This window comes from Microtus ochrogaster, linkage group LG2 (assembly GCF_000317375.1).
Source record: "Microtus ochrogaster isolate Prairie Vole_2 linkage group LG2, MicOch1.0, whole genome shotgun sequence".
NCBI classification, from domain to species: Eukaryota; Metazoa; Chordata; class Mammalia; order Rodentia; family Cricetidae; genus Microtus; species Microtus ochrogaster.
Window position 1 is genome coordinate 51,344,525 of NC_022028.1, and position 3,546 is coordinate 51,348,070.

The 3,546-nt window shown below is 42.9% G+C and overlaps 1 protein-coding gene across 2 annotated transcripts in view; it reads left to right on the forward strand.

Moving 5' to 3' along the window:
- Positions 1-3,546, forward strand: part of Stk38 (serine/threonine kinase 38) — a 35,550-nt gene that overhangs the window by 8,539 nt on the left and 23,465 nt on the right. The gene's annotated exons all lie outside the window — the stretch shown is intronic.

The following is a 3,546-nucleotide window of genomic DNA, read 5'->3' on the forward strand; positions in this document are numbered from 1 at the left end:
TGTAGACCAGGCTAGTCTCGAACTCACAGAGATCCGCCTGCCTCTGCCTCCCGAGTGCTGGGATTAAAGGCGTGCGCCACCACCGCCCGGCCAGCTCCCTCATCTTGAAGGACTGCTATAACATGGAAGCACGTGCCTTAGTTAATGGCAATGGTGATAACTTTTATTTTAGACAGCAAACACCTCAAAACCTATTAGGTCTTACTGTGTAGCCCTGGCTGTCCTGAAACTTGCTTTGTAGACTAGGCTATTCTTTAACTCATAAAAATCCACCTGTCTCTGCCTTCCAAGTGCTGAGATTAAAGGCCTGTGCCACCACTGCCCGGCCCAATTTAAAATACTGTCTTGACTTTTTATTGCTGAGTTTCAGGAGTTCATTTTAGTTTTTGAGACAGCATTTCTCTGAGTAGCCCTGGCTGTCCTAGAACTCACTCTGTAGACCAGGCTGGCCTCCAACCCGGAGATCCACCTGCCTTTGCCTCCCAAGTGCTGGGATTAAAGGTGTGTGCCACCTCTGCCTGGACCTTGTTTTCAAGTCATAGAGACATTCTCTGTTCTGTGATTTTTGTAGGCTTAGCCTCTCAGATTTAGTTCCATGACTCTAATAAGTGAATGTGTGGTAGGAGTGTGTGCGTGCTGTGCACATGGGTGGAGCTCAGAGGACGGCTTTCAGGACTCAGGTTTCTTTCCATCCTCCTTTCAGGCTGTCCAGCTTGTACAGCAAAGCCTCTGCCCTCTGAGCTAGCTCGTCCTCTGAGAGTGCATTTCGTTAGGTAATTTTTCCTTTTGGGGTTACAGTTATTTTCCCTCTAAGATTGATTTTGGATATTGTAAGTTATTCACAGTTTCTTATAGATTTAGTTAGCTTGTTAGCAAATATAGAAAATCCAGTGGTTATAAATTGGAATTATGTTGAATCTGTAGATCAGTTTGGAATGATTGATGCTGTAACAATGCTGAAGATTCTGATACTTTGACATCATATATTGCTTTACTTTATAAGTCTCACTTAGAGGCTACACAGATGGCCAAAGGTTTAAGAGCATGGTTGCTCTTCAGAGAACCAGTGTTCGCTTCTCAGCTCCAATATGGTGGCTAATAACCATCTGTAACTTCCCTTTTAAAGGATCTAGCTCCCCCTTCAGGCCTTCATGGGCACTGCATGCACTCAGTATACTGACATTCACGTAGGCAAAACACTCCTGAGCATCACATAAATCTTTTTTTTTTTTTGTATTTAAAAAATTTTTTTTTTAAAGACAAGGTCTCTATGTAGTACTGGCTGTCTCTCAAGTGTTAAGATTAAAGGTGTGCACTACCACACCAAAAATAAATGTAAAAAGACTTTTTTTAAGTCTCCCTTTTTATTTTGTTTTTTATTAGTGTACAGTGTATAGTTCCCACATACTGGTTCCTTTCTATGTCTAGTCTTTTTATGCAGTTGTAAATATTTAGAATTTTTTTGTCCAGTTATTTGCTGCTGCTGTTTTTTTGTCTGTTTTGTTTTTGTTTTTCGAGACAAGGTTTCTTTGTAGCTTTAGAACCTGTCCTGGCACTCTCTCTGTAGACCAGGCTGGCCTCAAACTCACAGAGATCCACCTGCCTCTGCCTCCCGGGTGCTGAGATTAAAGGTGTGCGCCACCACCTGGTTTATTTTATTTTTTGATTGGGTCTCACACGTAGCCTTGTCTGGCCTTTTTCCAATCCTTTGTCAGCTTCCGGAGTGCTGATATTATAGGCATGCACCATCACATCCAGCTAAGGTTTTATTGTAAACAAGAGACTTACTGCATGGGGAGGGAGATATGTCGAAACTCTGGAGATGAAAGAAAAAAATAAAACTCATTTAGGAATTGCTTCTTGTTTACAAAATAGGAGAAATTGAGCCAATTCATGGAAATACTATGGCAAGTCCCACAGGTAGGTTGAGGACAGTTAACTTTCTGGGCGTTGTGGCCCATCTCCGCTTGAGATTGAGGCAAGAGGATCAAGAACCCAGAGCACAGAGCAGCCTTGACCAGATGCTGAGTTTAAGGCCTCTCTGGATTTAAGATACCAACATGCTGGGAAGTGGTGTCATGAACCTTTAATTCCACTTTTAATCCCAGAGGCAGAGGCAGGCAGATCTCTGTGAGTTCAAGGCCAGCTTGGTCTACAGAGCCGAGTGCCAGGACATGCCTCTTTTCCAAAGTTAAACAAAACCAAACCAAACCAGCAACCCAAGAGTTCGCTCTTCAAGTGTAGTGTGCCACCCCGTGCTGCAGTGTTTCCTAGTTTCTGAGGTACCACCACAGACCAAGCACATTATGTAGCTCCTAAATGGTGCTTGCTTTTTTTACTCTTTAGTCTCTAGTCTGCTTCTCTAGAACAGTGGCTCCCCTCCTGTTCTCTCTGGTGTATACCCAAGTACCCAGTAAGTATTGATAATTACCTATTCAAGACAAATGATGGTTTAGATAAATAGCCATCAAATTAAAACCACAGAAACAGGCATTTCCTCCGACAAAATAGTGTGTATTTTTTTCTTCCTGAAGACTGTGATGGATTAACTAAAGCCACAGACCTAACTTATTACATAATGATGGTTGCCCTTCCCCCTGAAGTGCAGACATGTACTCTGCTGTCTAAAGAGTATCCAAATCCCGCAACTTTTTACAGACAGTCTTACCCAGGAACTGGCAGTGTACAGCCAGTTGTTTAGGGCACAGCACTTGTTGAGTGTGTGTAAGACTTGGAGTTCAGTCCTCAGGACTGAAAGAGAAGAAGATGAAGAAGAGGTGGAAGAGAGGAGGACTAAGAGGAAGAGGAAAAGTGGGGAGAAGAACAGCAACTATTCTCTTAGGTCTTAGGGGTTTTTGTTTAGAGACAGGGTTTGCTGTCCTAGAATTCATTCCGTAGACCAGGCTGGCCCGAACTCACAGAGATCCGCCTGCCTCTGCCTCCCTAGTGCTGGGATTAAAGGTGTGCGCCACTACCGCCTGGTAGTTTTTCTTAACTCTGCAGCGTTTCATATGATCAGAAATTCGGTAGAATATCGATGATGATTAGTGATCCAGGATCAATTTATTTAAGACCGAGGATAGGGAAATGCAGCCCTTCTAATGGTCTCCCCTGAGTAGGTGTCAATCAAACCAAAGGATAGGACGGAAGGACTAATATGTTGAATTTTTCAACAGTTGTGTAATATTAACTTTTAGGGCTTCTCTTTGGCATTTCTCAGTGTTAATCATGGAGATACAGTCATGTTATTTCTATACTGTTTTTATTGCTTTTATCTGTCTCATCAACAGAAATTATATTATTAATGTACAAATACATTATTTGTTTAGCTCTTGTGGAGTTGACCAGCCCTCTTATATTTTGGTGACCTTTGAATGAGGCTATCCAAGGAAGGGAGCCTAGATAGCTATTAAGGGAGCAAGTTATAGGTAGTAGTCATGAATGTATCCACACACTTGTATGTTTGAGCTCTTTAAGAAGTACCCTAGAGAGCCGGGCGGTGGTGGCGCACGCCTTTAATCCCAGCACTCGGGAGGCAGAGGCAGG